At 28.8% G+C, this 20,579-nt stretch overlaps 1 pseudogene; it reads left to right on the top strand.

The window, feature by feature from the left end:
- The first annotated feature begins 11,297 nt into the window (after nt 1-11,297).
- Nucleotides 11,298-20,171, top strand: LOC113375304 (annotated as a pseudogene).
- The last annotated feature ends 408 nt before the right edge of the window (nt 20,172-20,579 follow it).

Here is a 20,579-nt window from a genome sequence, read left to right on the forward strand (position 1 = left end):
TCTACCCGACGTTCAATTTTTTTTTGCAAGATTTTGTGTCTTGTGCCTCGGATTTCAATTTTCTTTATTTTTTGTTTTCAGGCAATTTGTCGATCATCTGCGTTCTTGTTCGATACAGTCCATTTAATACTCCTCTAGTTTACCTTCAATAACGGTAATTTTTGGAAAAAATATACAGATGTATATATTCTAAAATCTTACACGCATTCAATCCAAAATAAAAAACAATTTTCAGAATGACTTCTAGTAAAAAAACTAATTATTTCGAATTACATTAAATTGCTATCAATGCGATTGTTCTAATTGATTTTAGATAATGTTAATGATTAATAGCAACGCTATAAATACTAATATATAATTATGTATAGAAGATGTTTTGAGCATATGAAATAAATAAAAATGCTATTTGTATGTCATTGAAGAGTTTTATCTTAAAAATAAAATGGTTTCATAAAATTTAATATTTTAGATAACGACCACAAGTAGATCAATTACTGTAAATTATTAATATATATTGATATTATATATTAATTATAATTTATATATTATTATAAAATACAAAACTGTTACTTATTTTAGAAATTTTTGTTTGCAAAATATATTATTTCAACATGACAATTCGATATCCCTTTGTAATCTACTATAATTTTTTTAGAACAGTGTAGACTTCCTTTCCTTTTTTAAATTGGTGTAAAAATTAAATGGATCCTAAAGAAGATATAGATAACTATCAATATATGTTTGAATGAAATTACTATTGATCAATATTATTTTTTCGAGGAAGAGAAATATTGATACTAACCGCAACCAAGTAAACATAAGATTATCCAATCGTGACACAATCAAAATGAAAAACCTGAAAAATATCCATATATATTGTATACGCACTTACAATTGCTTTACTTACTAAATATTTTGGTGTTTGTTCTTACAAAAAGCGGTTTTTCAGCTTCAAATATAATAGTTTGTAGGTCTACGCACATGTGAGGTTTTGGCCATAGTTTGATATCGTACATTACTAAACAAAATTTCAACAGACTATTCAGTGGTTTTGGAATAGGCATCAGTGCACAAATAGGATCCACATTGATTCCATCTGTTACTAAAATTATGCAAAAGTTATATAAACAATTGGTAGCACTAACACTAAATAAATGTAGTCATAGGGGCCAATTATCTGATAAAATAGAAATGTTATGGCAGCCCTACGTTACGGTCTTTGTATGAATTTGTAGTCAAAAGTAGTCAAATAGCTATGTATTTGCTGTGCGATCAGGCGTTTTCCACATAAAACCTAACCTACAAAACGCAAAAACGTCAAATGACAATTTTATCATAAGTGCATCTTTTTAATGTGGCCTTGATAACACAAGAAGTTAGGTAGGTTAGTACGTTATCAAATGGAAACCTTAATCAAAATGTAATCATATGCTACCAAATCTCTACAAAACTATCTTAATGGAATTAAACTGATTTCAAAAAAGCTTGCAAAAAGCACTCGATTCAGTTTTCCAACGAGAAACCACAGAAGATTTTTCCGATGGCATCATGCCTTCGAAAAATGGCGAAACATTGTCGATATTAATTAAGCATATTTAGATTAATAAATTTATTTTCACCCTACAAAAAAACTTGTTGAGATTCACTAAATAAACGAAATGAACTTTTTATACGATCCAATAATTTCAAATCTTTTTTGAATCAAAGCTCAATTCTCTAATAAACTTAATCTCTCACAAAAAATGACAAAAATTTCTTAAATCATTTGAAAGGTGTTCGATGATTACCACTATTTGTTTATGTTCAATAATATAATATTTAATCTTACGTGGATTTTTCAGTCTCTGCCTCTTTTGTTCGCCATTGTTAATTTTCAACGATGCATCAAACATTCTTCGGTTTTTGTTAATTTTTATGTCACCGCATACTGAAAAGGTTGAATTGCTATTAAATTCGTAGTTGTTAATCAATATAATTCATTTTTATCACTTTTATGCCATATCGATTTTATTCACACATTTTTAATTCAGAAGTTCTTACTCTTGTATCCAGAATTTTCAAATGTAGCCACTTCCAGTTATAAAATTGCAATTTTTCATAATTATTATTATTATATAATATACACAAATTATTATATTAATATATTAATATTATACTATAAACCAAAAATTCAGTAAAAAATCTAAGTAACTAAAGTCGCTATAGAGAATATGACAATCGTCAAACATTCACATTTCGCCCCTAAATGTTGTTATTTTCATTTACCGCCGCGTGCGCCAAAATTAAAAATTTAAATAGGAATTTATTTTTGAACGATCGATGTGGATATATCATTGTACACCTGTGCAAGATTTTTTTTAAGGTGTGCCAGAATGATTCGTTTTCAAACGTGTAATTAGGGATAGAAATAAAAACTTAGAACTAAAATAAGAAATACGAATTCATTAATATGCAATGAGATAAAATGGTTGAAATAACTAATTTTAATATTAACAAAATGAATTTACTGAACCTTCTCCAATATTTATTTCTCCAATTGATAGCCCAATGCAGCATTCACAGTAAGCATTATTATCGCAATTGCATTTCCTGGGAGCGGTTTTGTAGAAATCTATGGACTTATTTGCTCTTACATTTTCATATAACTCCAATTTCGTTTTTTTTACATTTTCATAATATTTTATTCGATGATGTTTTTTTAAATAATCTAAAACGAAAATTATAAATTCCACTTTGTCTATTTATTAAATATTTTATTACATGAAGTTTTCAACTCGTACCGAGATAATTATTTCTTTCTTGTGCTAAAACAACGCCAATAAAAAATATTAAGTAATAAAATTTAGTCGACATTGGAATGAATGTCCTTTACAGTAAGATATTTTCCGATTTCATTACTCACTGAGTTGAAATTATAATGGTTTAAAAATGCAAGGTTGGTTTTATCAACTCTTAGGTAATTTACATTATTATCGACAGAAAATGCTTTCCGTGTTATATATTTCTAGCTGCATACACTTTACATAATTACCTACAATTATTTAGAATTTTTATAAAATAGTTTCGGATTGTAATTTTGCACCTTATCGGTATTTATACGTTTTAATTATATTATGATATGCATATATATATATATATATATATATATATATATATATACCCAGCGATACTCAATTTTTTCAACCTGTCTTAAAATGTGCGATTTCTGTATCTTCTGCGGCAGAGATTTTGTACGATTTTGTCCGAGAGCAAACAGTTTTTGAGTTTGGAAAATTTTACAAATATGACAAATCTGGAGAATGTTGTTGAATGAGCAGCAATTCGTAGCTTATATAACTTGTTATAGGTCTATAATATTTTACGATATTCGTTTTGTCTATCAACTATATTACTATGCAATGTTTCGTCAAATTCTCAGACGATTCAGCCTGATTTTCTTGTAAGTTGATATTTAATATCTACGTTTTATCCGCCGCATTGGTCGATTTTCGTATGATTTTTGTATGTTCCTGATAATGTGTTAATTTACCTGGAGCTACTTCTTTGCGTTATTTTTGCAGTTATCAGCAGCAAAAGTCTCAGTGGTTATATGAATTAGCTAGACATTGGTTATAATGTAATTTTTTTTAAAAATTAATTATAAAATTATAAACGTTTGTAAGGCAGGTGTAGACCAAAACAATGCTCCGTGGATTTCAGGGAGGCAGAGTAAACTATGTTGGAAACTGGCTTGTCGCTGGTTTGACATTTGTGTTCGAGCAATAGTTTCCTCAGTAAAGTTTCTTGAACAGTATATATATATATATATATATATATATATGTATATATATATCTTATATATAAAAATGGAGCTCTCTTTCAAATGTCCAAGTAAAACTCGAAAACGGCTAAACCGATTTGACTAGTCTTAGTCTTGAAAAATGCGTGCCAATCCAGAGATGGTCGGAAAGGTGAGATATTATTTCAAAATCGCGTAGAAACTTTATATTTTTAATTTGAAAATTTTTGTTGAAGCGTAATGTAAATAAAACAATAGACGGTGGCTAATACTTGAAATGTCAAACGTTTTTGACAGATGATGTTCGATTATGTTTAATAAGATGTTTTACATGAATATTATTTAATTATGATTAAATTGTAGCAAGTAGTTTTGTTTGTAGTTTTTTTTTACATACAAAAACGTTATTAAACGGGCCGCAAGTGTTACTAAAATTCAAAATATCAACTTTTTTGAAATGTTAATATGAAAATGCACTTTTTGTTTTATTTTTCTCAAACACGAAGCTCTGAAAGATCTCATTTGTATAATTATATTCTCATTGGTATTTATAAAACATTTTCTAGGTTATACTATTTTTTATTTATGTTATTTAAATTCAGAACCTAAATTTGGTATCGATCAAATGGACATTTTGTCGAATAACATTTTCTCAGTTACAATTTCCCAGTATTTATAGAAGAATAGATAATAATATATGAAGGTCCGGTGTTAAAAAGGTCTACCAACGATGTGTCAAAAACCCGTAAAGTTAAGCATTGATTAACAACAATATTTGAAAGTAGAGGAAAAAAGATGTATAGCTATAACCTTGATTTGAAAACGGTAATCTTTGAAATGAGGGAGATAAACGCTTCTCTTTGAAAATCTATAATAAAAGTATTTTCCTCCGTTCGTAGTTTTTTAGCATTAGTTAAAAATGTAATTATTTTATAAAATACCTTTAAAATTATAATAAGGATTTAAACCTTTTTGCCACCTGCCCGTTTTAAGTTACCCCGCCTAAAGGGTAAAAAGGTCTAAATAACAAATTTTTGAAAGACATCAAAAAAACACATTTCTACAATGATGAAGTAGAAGGCAGTTTACTGAACGTAGTCAGATAATTGTTCGTTTGATATGTGTTATTTGTTGTGATATAATTGTTATGGTTTTCACAATATAGTTTATATTTGCTCAAAGTTTTTTGGACCTTTGTGCCTCGCCCTGCTCTACATACATACTTTTTATTAAATTTACTTTAATTCATCGGATGTTACCTGAAACTTTTCAAAAAGCAGGTCAAAGAAGAAATACTTAATTCATTTTCTATCTCTGCTTGCAAAAATTTGAAAATTGTGTATAAGCTCAGTAGTATTATTTACAATTATACACAAAATCCAGAATCCAAAAAGAATCTGAAAAACTTGAAACGTAATCAATAAGTTGAAAGACCAAAAAAGACTTGGATGGATTATACTATGTTTTCTATAGAAAGTGTATAAATCTTCCAGTTTGATTGTATTGACAAAATATAGACAAACTGATACGGTTTGTTGTTTTTATAATACATCATTGTATTATATTGCATTAAAACAACTCATTCTTATACACTTAAAGTATTAATATTTTTGATTCTCTAGAAATTCTTTAGAATATACCTTACTTAGCAAAACAACGTTTGCCGGGTCAGCTAGTATATATATAGGAAGTTAGTAAAAGTTAGTTCCACAGAATGAACACTTAGGAATATAGCCTTAATATTTGTGACAATTTCCAGTAAAAGTAAAAGTTAGTAAAAGTAGTAAAAGTTAGTTTCACAGAATGAAGACTTAGGAATATAGCCTTAATATTTGTGACAATTTTCAGTAATCCGGTAGAGTAAAAAATTCTTAATTATTTTTATTATAATTTTACAAATAGTTAACAAATATTTATTTTATACAACAATGAAATAAATTATTGATACAAAATACAAATAAACATTAAAATGTCATGGTATGTTGCTCAGTCAAAATCTACTAGTTTTGGGTATAATGAAATCCATTTAGTCCCATAGTATAGCAATTAAAATGAAATACCTATAACAATATAACAATGTTAGTTTTTAAGAATTTGAATAATCAAGGATATTAAAAGAATATATTACCAAAACAGGCGTGTCAGCATCAAGAACCACAGTTTGTATATCTACGCAGACGTGTAAATTGGCTCCGGATGGTCTAATATCATATAATTGAAGACAAAGTTTAACAAGCCCTGTAAACGGTGCTGGCAAAGGTAGAGGAGCGCATAATGGAGTTGGGCCATCAACTAGGAAAAGGTAGATAATAAATCAATATGGTTTAACTTTTAAAGTAAAAATATTGCAATGCGTTCACTTTCATAATACTTTTATAATTCTGTTTATAACATAGAAAATTATATGTAAATGTATACATGAAGGTATTAATTTTTATTAAACTATATTTTCATATGTTGTTCGAAAGTATGAGTTTCTCGATAGAGAACGTAACTGTATTTTTAACTTCCCGTAGGGTAAGTTATTGTAATGGGCCATAAATCGAAATTGAAAATTTTTACATTTCTCGACGTTTTGAAGGTTTCTGAACATTTTGGCATACTTCAAAAAAAGTGGATGTATGTGTGTGTGTGTGTGTATGTATGTATGGATACAATTTTTCGCCCACGTTTTCGGGCGTACGGATCAACCGATTTGAATGGTTCAAAAAACATTCGATTCCTATTGATAAGGAGATGTGCTGATTAGTTTTTGGCAAAGGCAGGTCCAGCAGTTATGAAGATAAAGAGCAAAGAGTGCAGAAAATAGAAATCGAGTTTTTGAGAGAACGGAGCATCCGATTTGAATGATCCAAGAAACATTCAATTAGTAATGATTGGGAGAAGTGGTTATTAGTTTTTTGCAAAGGCAGGCCCAGCCATTTCGAAGATACGAGGCTAAATGTACAAAAAATGGCAGTTTTTGAGAGAACTAAGCGTCCGATTTAATTGATTCAAAAAACTTTCTGCTTGTCCTAACAAAATAAATGATTTTGGAAAAAAAAATTTGTTTCAACTTTTTTTTTTTTTTTAAATTTTTTGTATATCGAAAATAATTCATATTTTATTTTTAATTCTGACTATAGTTCTAATATACTTCAAACAAATAATTTCAACTTTGCAATTCAGTTTATATAATTCTTATAAATATTAGACAATGTTACAATATTAATAATAATCTATTTGAAAACATTCAGTATTCCTCGAACATTTCGTTACGGTACGGGAAGTTCCAGCAATTTGCCTTAAGGCACGATGCCACCCACCCCACTAGTTTCTGATTGATTATGTGTTCTACAATATGCCAAAACTGTCAGATCAGATGTAAATGTATGCCATTTTCCACTCGACCTATTACTCAAAATCGTGCTAAATTATATGATTGTTGAAGTGATGTTTTTTTAAAAAAAAAATTGCATAAATCTAGCTCATAAACAATTGCTTATGGGCTATCCATTAATTACGTGATCGATTTTAAGGATTTTTGGAGCACCCTTTTCCTTGACGATACATAGTATATTTAAAATTACTGTCCTCCTCCACCGAACATCACTTGTATTTTTAGTGTCTAGAAAAAATCTTAATTTTTTTCAAAATTCAGGTAAAAAATGAATACACGTGATATCTTATTAGACCCTCCCCCTCTTCAAACTTCACTTGATTGGATTCCCGCTTAATTTCTTATAAATAATACTTTATTTTATTTTATATACTTTTTAATAATAAATTTATATGCTTACCTTCGTATCTTTTGTGAGCAAGTTTATGGTTATTATATAATAGAGATACATCCAGAGTTCGTTTATTTGGAGCGTAGATTATACGACCGCAAGCTGAAACATAAATTGTAACAAATTTTATATTAACTGAAGTAATATAGCAGTTTTTGAAAAATATAGCAATTACACAAATTAAACGCTTCGTATTGTAAGAAGATAGATCATCATGTATCAGTGGATTAACTAGTTGGCTGTGTTTGACGAATATACTCGTATATAAATTGAAATTTTTCTAAAGAACACATTATGTTATGAAATGACAAGTTGTTTTAAAGGCTATGGCTGTATTAACCTAGTAATTGTAAATGGCATTTTACCTTAAGCCAAGATACATAAACTTTCCAAAATTCGAAAATGATATACTTTATCGAATGAAATTGAGTTTAGCTATTTAAATAACTTTTTCTATTGTTTATTTTGAAAATGGATTTTAGCTTTTCATCAAAAGCTACTCTTAGGGATCAATTCTGCCGCATAACACAACAATGTTATGGCAAGGCTATGTTACGCTCCAACTTGCATACATTATCATTATATCATACTGAATACTGTCAACATGTCATGTATTTGCTGTGCATTCAGGCCTTTTACACATAATCTTCAATGCCACTCGTATGTTATGAAGGTAGGCCAGAAAGACCCTGTTATAAATATATGTGTTTGTGTGTGTGTGCAAATAATAATAGAAATGTATATAATAATTTATCGTAACGTACCTTGCCGTCGTATATTTAAACTTCTTATTTCTAACCCCGTGCAACATTTGCAGTCTCGACCGGTGCACTTACAGGCCTGGTTTGTTTGATTATTATAATTCATCGACAAACTAGAGTTTTCTTTATAAAACGAGTTTACTTCTTTTTCGGGATTGTAATATGTTATTTCATCTGCTCCTATCAGTAACTCTAATAAGGAAACAGAGATATATATTTATGTGTATATGTGCATATATATATATATATATATATATATATATATATGTATGTATATATATATATATATATATATATATATGTTAAAGAAATTATAATTTAATTAAAAAAATGAGTAAGTTCTTCAAGGGCAATACATCAAATTTATTTATTTATTTGATGTATTGCCCTTGAAGAACTTACTCACACACACACACACACACACACATATATATATATATATATATATATATATATATATATATTATTTCAAAGTTTTGTCAATATTGCAAATATTTGAAATTGTCCTGATCAAATTAAACTATCGAAGGACCAGGAATATTGAAGGACCAAAATACGCAATTTTTTGTTACTACACTCTATTATCAAGAAATTTACTATATAAAACAGCGCATTATCATTACATAAAAAGAGTTACATTAAAACGAGTTTGTCATGCTATAATTTTTTTAAATAAAATTAAAATTTATGTTTTAGTTTTTTATCTAACTCAATATTTTCTTTTTAGTAATGATCTATTTTATAGATCACTATTGATTTGCAAACTCTACTAAGTTAAATTTCCATTATTGTCGTTGTAAAATATTCTCCGATTTCATGGCTCTATAAAAAAAAGTTAGATAAAAATTGCTCAAAATATTATATTATGACGATAAAATAGTTATTTGTTGAAAAGTTTCTAGAAGGAAATCAAAACATGTTTCTGAATTTCAATTGATATTTTCTCGACTTATCTACTAAGTTAAATTGTCATTATAAATGTTGTAAAATATTCACTGAATTTATGTACTCTATAAAAATGAGTTAGTCAAAAATTACTCAAAATATAATATTATGATGATAAAATCGTAATTTGTTGAAAAGTTTCTAGAAAAAAATAAAACCATTCTGAATTTTAATTGATATTTTTTCGACTTATTTTTGTTATTAATCAGTTGTCCACTTAATCCACTTATTAATCAGTTATTTCAGAATATATATATATATATATATATATATATATATATGATTATGTGTTAATAGAAATATGAGTGCTGTTCTACTAAATAAAAAAAGTATTCATAAATTAAATTTAGAATTATCATATACCATATATATATATATATATATATATATATATATATAAATATATATATATAAAACTTTTTTATCTACCAAAATAATTATGATTATTTGGTATGGTAATGTTGCCATGGATATTTAGATGTGATAAAAATGGTGTAAATAATGATTAAGATTCAATCAGAATATATAATACACAGATTTACACAATGATTATATGATCATTCAAATTGATATAGTTATTTTATTTTGTATCATGAAATAAATAAATAAAATTAATGTAAAATTAGACAAATCATATACGAAGATATCGACGCACCATTTATTTGTTTGTCGGCAAAACTTATTCCGATCAAAGTAATTATTACAATCCACAGCACAGACGACATTTTTTTAAATACTACTGATGTGGAAGTAAGTCACTATAGTGAGCCACCAATGAGCCACTATAATCAGTAAGTTTACTGTTCTTTGTTTTTATTCATGACACCGGCTGTTTCACAATGAGTACACATAAGTTTTGTTTGTCTTTACGGTATTCTTTTCAAGTACAAAGCCACATTATATTGAATAAAGAATAACTAATATTGCGTTTTGAGTAGGTAAACTTGCTATGTTAGTAGAAAATATATGCAAATATTTATATTTCGTAGACGATTTATTATGCAAAGTGGTTGTGATGTTTAAGAATGCCTACCACAGTTTTAAACTTGCGAATTATATTAATGGATTGCAATTATGTAAATTATGCTAAAGAAAATTCTACGATAGAAAAATTGTAAAAAATTCACAATACTCTATTAAAAAATTTTTATTTGATGAAAATTTTTTGTGCTGAGAAACGTTAAACGATGTTTTTATTAAAAAATCGAAAGCTTAACTGCGGTAAAATTCCATTCGTCACGTGTTTTATGAGTAAGATTATTCAAATTTGAAGTCATAAAACTCTCGCTTTCGCATATATTTAATTTGATATCAAACAATAATACTCGGAAACACCGATCGTTCATTTAACTTTATTTAAATAATTAATTTGTTTGCAGAGTTTTCGAACTATCAATTAGTAGGAATAAAAAAGCAAAGCAATGCATAGAAAGTCGTTCCGTTTTTTTTCGACCGTGTGGTACCCTTTCCACAATCTCTGCGGATCCGGATGCTGCGCCGATACGTGATCTTGATCATCGATGCGGGTCATCAGTTAATCTCGCCAGTGGCATACGGAAACATGTTTCCGCAAATTGTGCAAATTGTGCAAATCGCGCTACTGACTTGCTTCTTCGTTTCGACCTGTGAACCGGCGTCCGCCGTACATTATCGGAACGCGACAGCAGGTAACGCAACCTTTGCCACCAGTTTTGCCGACAGAATCGGCATTTCATTATCATTTACACGATAACGATCGATCAAATTTCGAAACAATCGAAAGGTCACGTTTTGATGATAATAGGAATGGACAAGTTTGTGATCATAATATTGTTGAACGTGTGATGCAATCTCTAGCGTTAATTATTATTGTGATTAGTGGATTATGTATATATTATCGTGAAGATTTGTCATTGACTTTCTCTCTTTATATCAAAACAAATATGTAAACGGACGACGCACACACACACACACATATATATATATATATATATATATATATATTGATTGTTTCTTTTCCGAACAGTAAATCCAATAATAAAAAACAATTTGTTTTTTGAAGATGTTTAATACGACGTTTCGGAACTAGGTACGTTCCATCATCAGGTTTATTTGATGACGATGGAACGTACCTAGTTCCGAAACGTCGTATTAAACATCTTCAAAAAACAAATTGTTTTTTATTATTGGATTTACTGTTCGGAAAAGAAACAATCAATATATTGAAAAAATCCAGGACTTATCTATTGAATATATATATATATATATATATATATATATATATATAATTGATAAAACTAATTGTGAACCAGCCTTTCCAAAGAATTTTTGCCATGCGTTTTCTTTCAATTAAGTATGCAATAGATGACCTAGCACGTGATTTTAATGCAATATTTAAAATAATACTTTTCTAATTGGTTTAGAGCTTGAACTTTATCAATTAAATATTTTACAATACTAATACAGAAATGTTTTCACTGTACTAATTTTTGATATTGAAAATATTATAATTAATTCACTTGCTTTTTGTCACCTTAATAGTTCTACAAGAGTTAGTCTAAAGAGATTTTCCGTCTGGAAAGTAACTATACATGAAATTAGCATGTTTTTGGAATACTAGATATTTGTATATTGGTTTGTATTGTGTATATGTATAAGATCAGAATAAATCAACCCATTTGTACTTTTCAAATTCATTACATTCAAATTTATTAGTACTCATTAGTTTTTGAGAAAGGAAATACATGCATTCTATAAGTTATTGGGAACTATTTGAACTTAAAATCTTAAAGTTCAAAAATATGGGTTACTTAGGTAACTCTCCAATGTGAGCCCTATATACTTAAAGTAAATCTAAGGGTAGTTTCTTTTTCAATCTTCTCCTGGTACGAAGAGACAGCAATTGATATGAGTTTAACATTTTTTGGTTTCCGAGTTGGTTAATATGAGATATGCATCTATGTTTAATGACTTTATATATTGAATCCATTTCTAGATCATTGTGTATAATTTTGTTAGAAACGTAACAGGGCACGTTGATGATCAATCTTATTATTAGAGTTCCTACTGTATTCTCTGGATTTGCAATATTCGGGTTTTGCTGGCGCATCCCACAGTTCGACCCCGTAAGTCCATATTGGCTTAATCAGTATCTTGTACAGCAAGAGCTTGATGTAAAATGAGAGTTACGTCAATTTAATTTTTTTGTTCATTAGTTGATATTGTTTACTTATGCAAATACTCCAGTTTAGTTTTGAATCCAAATGCATGTCCAAATACATTACTACTCTAGAATCATATGCAGAATCAATACGGATTATTTTGATATTTATTCTAACTGGAGGGCGTTTCTCTCCTTTTTTAAAGTAAATGTTATATGACTGGATGTGGCTTCATTGATCTTTATTCTCCATTAATGTGACCACTTTTAAATTTTGTTTAAGTCTTTTGAAATTCATTGCTAGCAGCAATGGGGTTGGAATCTGTAGCAGCTATTACAGTATCATAGGCAAACTTACCAATTATAGTACTATCCGCGAGAGACAAGTTATGGGTGTAAAAAATATATAACATGGGACTTACACAGCAGCCCCGAGGAACGCTTGCATCTATCTTGCGAAAGCTGGAAACTTTGTTGCTTGCTTTGGTTTAAAATATTCTGTTACTGAGGCAAGCAGTTAAGAATTTGTGATATTCTGGAAAGACTTCGTCGAACTGCTTCACAAGTAAGGCGGTTGTGCCGTCCTTCCTCGAATGCCGTGTGGTTGGTTACGTAAATAGTATTAGATCGGGCTGTAGGAATCGGCTAGATATGGATGTTGGACAGGTTTAGGAATTAGTACTTTTTGAGACTGCTTTTTTTATTCGGTATTTCCTCATATTTAGTTCATGGAAAAACCTTTTTTGGGCAACTTGTTTTACATCCTGGGCATGATATTGTCTGTTTTTCAAATCCAAGCATCGTGAGCGTATTGTACCTGATGAAAACCTTGGTGTTCAAGTAATAGTAACATTTTGAACAATATGATTCATGTTGCGATTGCTTTTGCAGTTCTCGTTGTTGTTGGAAAAGGTAAATTTACTCGTTTCGACATTATATACTTCGTAGGACTTCTTGAATTCTGATAGATATTAAAATATACAGGTATGTAAAATACATTAAGAAAGTAGAATGGAAGAATAGAAGTTTCATTAATTTGTTTCAAGGCGCTATGAAATATATGGTTTGTTTGTGGTAAGTTTTTTATTGTTTAAAGTATTATAGTGTTTTGATACATTGCTGAATGCATTTTCAATTATCAGATATAAGACTAAACTTACTACTTATAATAACCATTATATTAAATAATTTTCTATATGACATTTATATTCTATGACATTATGCAAAAAACAATAAAAAGTGTGTTCGAAGTTAAGGCAAGCGTTCCAAATTTCGATTTCATTATTGTTTAATATTTAATTCCTCGTTTACATAAAAGTTTTGAACTACGTAACAAAATTGAGAGACAATTTTTGAAATTCTGAATATATCTGAAGTATATTTGAATATATCAATTAGGGATCGTTTTGATTAGTTTTGTACTTAATAGATAATTTTTCATGTCTAGTTTGAAAATTTTAATTTTATTTTGGTAGGTGGCGCTTCTCACTTAAAATTAACAGTTTAAATCAGTTTGTTTTTGCAATTTCAAGAAGTCAAATCATTATTAAGTAATGTTCATTTTAAATCTCAGAAAGTTTATATATCTTGCTCTAAGTCAAATTTCGACTTACATCTTCGAAAAATTTTAGGGCACATTAATGATATTACAACTTTGTAAAATATATATTTATGAGTAAAATGTAGAAAGTTCTTCACACTGGCAAGTGAACTAAGTTGCTGAAATAAAATTAATCTTGTACTATAAAAACTTAATTAAGAAATGAGCTTCTAGTAAATGTATTTGTGTCGCGATTCATTGTATTTTTTCTTTATATATATCCACGGCATGCATTAAATTGAAGAGAATGCTAAGAATTTGTTTATACCAAAAGGTGTGTATTTTCAATTGAATAAATTCTATTCTTATAAGTAGTATAAGTGTTATCGAACGTTAACGGGTTTACTTTTATATTATTTATAAAAATAAGTTGTTTTAGAGTCGGTAGATGATACTTGACTCAAACTTTAATATATAATAATTATTAGTATATATATATATATATATATATATATATATTATGTGTGTGCGTATGTATGCTATATATTTATTTATTTATGCGTGTATGTATGTATACAGTGGTACCCCGGCTTACGAGCTTAATTCGTCCCTTAAGCACCCTCACATGTCGAATTGTTCGTATCTCGAAGCTTCGTATTTTACATATAAATACACTAAAATGCTATTAATTCGTTCTAGCACAGTGTTTTTATTAATAATAAAAATAATTGGAACATTTATTGCTCAGAACAAAACATACTCGCAAAAATATAGCATATTTCTAAATAAAAATGACTAAATTATCATTATACTAGTTTCTGATTTAAAAAAAAAGCAGCATTAATTTTTCTTCATTCTAGTCGCTCGTAAGGCGGGATACCACTGTATATGGTTATGGCATTTTTAACTTTCCCGTAGGGCAAGTTATAGTAATCGCAAAAAAATCGAAAATGAAATTTTTTGCATTTCTCGACGTTTCAAAGGTTCTGAATATTTTGGCATACCTTAGAAAAAATTAATGTATGTGTGTGTGTGTGTGTGGTGTATGTGCGGATACAAATTTTCGTCGACGATTTTGGGAACACCGATCAACCGATTTGAATAATTCAAAGAACATTCGATTCGTATTGATAAGGAGACGTGCTGATAGTTTTTGGCAAAGGCAGGTCTAGCCGTTTCGAAGATACGGGGCAAAAAGTGCCAAAACGGTAACTCAGTTTTTAAGAGAACGGAGCGTCCGATTTTAATAATTCAAAAAACATTTTACTTGTATTGATAAGGTGAAAACCGATCAAATTTTCATAAAGGCAGGTCTAGCGGTTTCGGAGGTCTAATGAAAAAAAAAAAAAAAAAAATGTCATTTGGCGGTCAAAAATGATCATTAGACATATGCAGATCAAATTATCAGATATTTTATAGAGATTTTAACAATAAGTATAAATTTGGTTTACATTCCTATGGGTTCCGTACCAATGTTTACGCGTTAGACGGCGACGCGGCGCTTACGCGCTTGGATATTTCGTCTTTATGCAGTTAAAGCAGTACGATTCCTATGGGTTCCGTACCAATGTTTACGCGTTTAGACGGCGACGCGGCGCTTACGCGCTTGGATATTTCGTCTTTATGCAGTTAAAGCAGTACGATTGCTTTGAAAAAAAGTTTAGATCTCCCAAAATATGTCAAAATAAAAAAAAAAATTTTTTTCAAAAAAAAATTAAAAAAAAAAAAAATTAAATTTTTTTTCAAAAAAAAGTATTTTTTGTCCAATGTATAGTTTCTCAAAATCTTATTTTTTCGAAGTAAATTTTTTTCAAAAATGTTAATTGTTTTTTAAAAAATAATAAGTTTTGGTACGGAAAGTTCCAGCAATTTGCCTCAAGGCACGATGCCTTAATTGCCTTAAGACAGAATTCTACTTACAGCTAGTTCAGCTATGCATTTACATACCGCACCATTTAATATGTAATAATATATAATATCCACGTAAAATAATCTTATCAATTATCATCTCGCAGCCCGCATCCAATTCGAGCACGAGTACGAGGGCGTTCAAGTGGTACCGATACCAGAGGGAAAACTAAAGCGCGGAAGCGCGAAGCAGACTGGCGGCATATTCCAGTTCGGGTACCACCCATGCCACTGCATATCGGGCGTCTGCTCCTGCTGCACCGGAATTCTACTCGATCTGCTCAAGGCCAATGGCTGCATGAATCTCACGTACATTCCGGAAGAATTCGCCTTCGAACTCAAAATGATGATCAATGATCGAGTTTTATATAAGAATACTGTTACAGGTTATTTCACTTTCAATATATATTACAACATTAATACAAGAATTTTGCTATAATTCTTTTGGTAATATACATCGTTACATTAAAATATTTTGTTATATTAAAACATCAATTGAAATTTTATTTTGAACTTCCCGTAGGGTAATTTATAGTAATAGCAAAAAATCGAAAATGAAAATTTTTATATATCTTTACGTTTCAAAGGTTTCTGAATATTTTGGCATACCTTAGAAAAAATGGATGTATGTGTGTGTGTGTGTGCGGATACAAACTTTTGTCGACGATTTTGGGAACACTGATCAACCGATTTAAATAATTCAAAAAATATTCGATTTGTATTGATAAGGTAACGTGCTAATTAGTTTTTGGCGAAGACAGCTGTAGCCGTTCTGAAGATACGGGACAAAAAGTGCCAAAAACGGTAACTCAGTTTTTAAAAGAAGGCAGCGTCCGATTTTAATAATTCAAAAAACATTTCACTTTTATTTACAAGATGAAGAACTGATTAAATTTTTAGTAAGACAGGTCCAGCGGTTATGGACCTCTCAAAAAAAATGTTATTTGAACGTCAAAATGTTTATTGGACATAGGTACATCAAAATATCTGATATTTTATAGAGATTTTAATGTGTACACATTTTGTGTAAATTTTTTTGGGTTCCGTACCAAGATTTTCGGAAAGTTCCGGCAATTTGCCTTAAGGCACGATGCCATTTGCCACTAGTTAAAGTTTTGATAATAAAAAATAGAGGTTAAGTGTTTCAAAGAATATTTAAGCAAATAATTGTTGTTTTATCAATTTTCAAATGATACTGATCAATATTTAAAAGCCAAAATATTTTCATCTTCAAAAATACCAACTTCAATTTCATTGTTGAAATAATTACATAAAGCAATATCTTTACTATCAATCATTTAAAAATTCTAATGTTTCAAAAAAGTAGTAAAGGTTTTTGCAACAAATTTGAATTATTCAAATCGGTTGATCGGTGTTCCCAAAATCGTCGACAAAAATTTGTATCCGCACACGCACACACACACATACACACACGCATACATCTATTTTCTTAAGGTATGCCAAAATATCCAGAAACCTGTGAAACGTAAAGATATATAAAAATTTTCATTTTCGATTTTTTTGCGATTACTATAACTTACCCTACGGGAAGTTACTAAAAATATAAACCATATGATTTCTCAGCAAATACTGTAGGGTTTCGTGGATCTCAATAAAATTCAACTTGTTTTATAAAGGACATCGAGGATGTTACACACTTCGAAAAAATAACATATTAAAGTTCGTGTACCCGCAAAACAGGATTATTATAACTGACTGTTATTAATTTAATTTTACGTTAGTGTCACAATAATAGTATTTTAGATTTACTGATAGTTTCTTTTTGAATATGCCAGTACTTCTCGTAATAGTAAAATAATTTAGTAATGCTAGTTAGTTAGAAATCAATGCAATTATGCATTTTTGTTCAATAATCGATTTCTACATGGTATTTTTATCATATAAAGTAAAAGTAAAAAAGTAACATTCAATTTCAAAACTGATATAGTCATTGTGTCGAAAGATCAAACTTTTGATCAGTGGTTTGCTTGAGTCATATGTGAAAATATGATAATTTATTCGTATAATATTTATTGTGTTATAATTGTTTCTAAATTTATGATAATTTATTTTTATGCATAAAGGTCGTAATCCTCCACCAATTTGTGTACGAGTCCCGAGACTGCAATTCATCCAGTTGTGCACAAAATTCACAAATGTGTACTTTAAGGGAAGAAATCTTCATTTATGTGCTGAAATGAATGCTGATTGGGAAGGCTTTGATCTCTTCCATCGATCGTTTGACTGCGTTATGATAGGTATTGTTTTATTTCATTATGCTTTTTCTTACATATTACGTTGAACGTTTTATCGCATAGTATATAAATTATTTTATCCAGTCAATAAAATATGTATCAAATACTATGGCGGTTTGTAAGATTACAAATGTTTTTTTTTATAAAATACTTTCTAAAATCTTTTAATTGCATTTATTTAAAGTAAATGTAAATATAGAACTATCAATCAATATAAAATATGTCATCTATTTCAACTAAATCATTGAATTCATGAAGCTAAATAATAATTATAGTAGATTGTTACATATCGAAGATTTGATATTAATAGAATTAATTAAAAACGAAAGAAGGTTAATGTAACTAAGCATTTAGTTTTATTATTTTACAGTAAAATTTATATACAATCAATATGATAAAGTTTCAATGCTATTATTCACGAACTAAATATTAAATATTAATTAAAATCGTATTTTAAGTCGAGTTTTAATAAAATTATTAATACTTTATTACTATAGTAAAAGTATAAATACTATATTATTTTTATCAATATTAGATGTTTAAAAAAAAATTTTTTTTTATAAAGCTTTTTTTCAGCTTTCATTGCTTTTAATATTCAACGCATATCTGCATTCTTAAACACTTTCAAAAAGCTACTTATACAAAATGTGATGATTTTTCACTGCGACGCGAATATTTTTTATGCACATGTTGTTACTTTGGGGCCAAATTAAATTTTTTAACAATAATTCTTAATTGTCTTGTCTCTAATTTTAGTTACGCCTGATATTACGGTAAATTTCAGTTATAGTAATTATTATATATACAATAAAAAAGTAAAAAAAGCCTCAATTTTTCTAAAAATGAAATTATTTGAATTCGTATTTCTGCACTTTAATTTCTATTATAAAATTATTATTTTATCACCTGAAAGTAAATTGATTCAAATATAAATATATTTTGCAAACAAAAAATTAAGAACTAAGGAAAGATTTTTTGTCTTATTTTTAAATGCTGTAATAGATCATGAAGACCTCGGGCGTTCTACCTAATTTTATATTCTATATTATGTATAGATATACATATACATATATATATATATATATATATATATATATAATTTGAATAAAGTATCTATCTATCTATATATATATATATATATATATATATATATATATATATATATTATTTGCTTGTGTTTGTATTATTTTTAACTTTCCGTGGGGTAAGTTATAGTAATCAACCGATTTGAATTCTTTAAAAAAAACATTCGATTGCTGTTGATGAGGAGACGTGCTGATTAGTTTTTGGCATAGTTGGCTGATTAGTTTTTGGCAATAAGTGCCACAAACGGTAACTCTGTTTTTAAGATAACGGAGTGCCCGATTTTGATAATTCAAAAAACATTTTACTTGTATTGGCAAGATGAACAACTGATTAAATTTTCATCAAGGCAGGTCTAGCGGTTTCGGAGATCTAGTGGAAAAAGTAAAAAAACATGCCATTTGACGTTCAAAAATGATCATTAGATATAAGCACATGAAATTATCAGATATTTTATATAGATTTAAACAATAAGTATATATTTTGTTTACATTCCTAATGGGTTTTCCGTACCAATGTTTATCCGTTAGACGGCGACGCGACGCTTACGCGCTTCGATATTTCGTCTCTATGCAGTTAAAGCAGTACAATTGTTTGGAAAAAAAGTTTAGAACTTCCAAAATATTTCAAAATAAAGAAAACATTTTTTTTTTGAAAATTTATAGTTTCTCAAAGATTTTTCAAAAATGTAAATCTTTTAAAAAAAAATTATTTTTGGTACGGTAAGTTTCAGCAATTTGCCTTAAGGCACGATGCCATGCGCCCCACTAGTTATTATATTGAATTGTAATTAATAATTTATCTTACTATACCAAATTCCATTTCTTGTAGGTGATAATGGATTCCATGTTCTTAAACCCGAAGACGGCGGTGTGCCACCAGGATCGTCGCAGGGTCCTGATTCCGAAATTGATCAAGGGGATGATGAAGATGAAGAGTATGACGAAAATTTAGTTAGAAACTATTTTGCGATGTCCAGTTGGCTCAGATAATGATTACCTTAACAAATTTAACTGGAGTTTATTTGAAATCTGCAAAAATAGAATCGCTATCGATCGGATCGGATGTAAAAGGAGCATTCTGAATCATCACCATATTTATTTAACGATTGGTTTATAATTGAAGGTAATTTACTTATTTTTTATACAAATTATGCAGAACATGTTTCGACCAAGCCGTAGTCTATAGTTCTAAATTATCTCTCTACTATCTTAAATTTTAAGTAGAGTCAGAAACCTGCAACCATATTTCGTACGAAAATTACTTTTCCAACTAAATAATAATACGAAGACTTTTGTATGTGAGTTGAGATACAACCCATAGAGTGTTATGAACACATGCAGTTAATAGAAGATAGATGGAATCAGATGTAGGTTTTAAATTTTTTTTTTATATACTCT

This window comes from Ctenocephalides felis, unplaced genomic scaffold (assembly GCF_003426905.1).
Source record: "Ctenocephalides felis isolate EL2017-DRISC unplaced genomic scaffold, ASM342690v1 CF-g0.4_SCAFFOLD_01886, whole genome shotgun sequence".
Taxonomy (NCBI): Eukaryota; Metazoa; Arthropoda; class Insecta; order Siphonaptera; family Pulicidae; genus Ctenocephalides; species Ctenocephalides felis.